We start from the raw sequence: 1,054 nt of genomic DNA, 5'->3' as shown, positions 1-1,054 counted from the left end.
GTTATAATGAGCATGCATAGAGACTGCTGTGGATGTCAGTTGTAGCAGGTATAACTGATTCCTGCTCATTCTCTTGTTAGTAACACCTTCAGTCATAGTAAGAAAAATAGCTAAATATATATTTTTTAAATCTATCTTTTTCTAAATAATTTTGTAAATAATGTATTTTGGGGTAAAAACCACATTAACTGCTTTGTCAAAAAAAAGAATACTCGGAAAGTAACAGCTAGATTTGGAGGCTGAAACCACAAAGAACACAACCAACTGTGTCTCTCTGGACCTGGTCACAGAGGTGGGACTGTCACACTCTAACTGCAGAGACTCATGATCAGCCCTGAGGACTTTAGTCCTTTATGACAGTTGGGACCATCCCATGGAATATTTTTGGCGTCTACTCACAGAACAAGTTAATTTCTTGTTCTTGTGTAGGCAAAACTCCAAATTGTTCAGTGGCTGCAGAAGGAAATCCTGGAATTGCTGCATAAATAATTATTCTTTGCGAGAATAAAGAAGGTCTTGCCACAGAAACAACATTTAAAAATTGTATTTTATGTCTGAAATACATACCAATTAATTTTACTCTTCTGTAAACTTGCTGACGTTCCGTTCTACCTACAGTCATGTGATAAAATTAACTAAATGCATGTCAACTGAAATTATACGTAGTGACAACTGAGATCCATTGATGCCAGCTGTGTTTTTTTAATTACAAACTAGTGAACATTGGTGTTTTTCCCCTAGAAAAAATAAAATAAAATACAGAACAAAACAAAACAAAAACCAAGCCTGTGAAAACAAACCATGTGACCGTAATTTTAAATTGCTTTACAAAGAAATCCTGTGGCAAATCACCTGTTTGCATGCGTTTAGTGTAAACATAACCATTTCATCATGGAAAAAAAATCCAAAATGTTTTGCAAAAGTCCAGACAATAAGATAATGTAATCCTTCTGAAAGACAGAAGGTATTCTACCGTAGACACCCGCACTTTGGAATTTTTAACCTTCAGAAGTCCCCATAAAACACTGAAGACATGCATGAAATTAACATGAGA

This window comes from Anser cygnoides, chromosome 1, assembly GCF_040182565.1.
Source record: "Anser cygnoides isolate HZ-2024a breed goose chromosome 1, Taihu_goose_T2T_genome, whole genome shotgun sequence".
Classification (NCBI taxonomy): domain Eukaryota; kingdom Metazoa; phylum Chordata; class Aves; order Anseriformes; family Anatidae; genus Anser; species Anser cygnoides.
The sequence above is the reverse complement of the archived record's forward strand: the minus strand, read 5'-3'. Positions refer to the sequence as shown.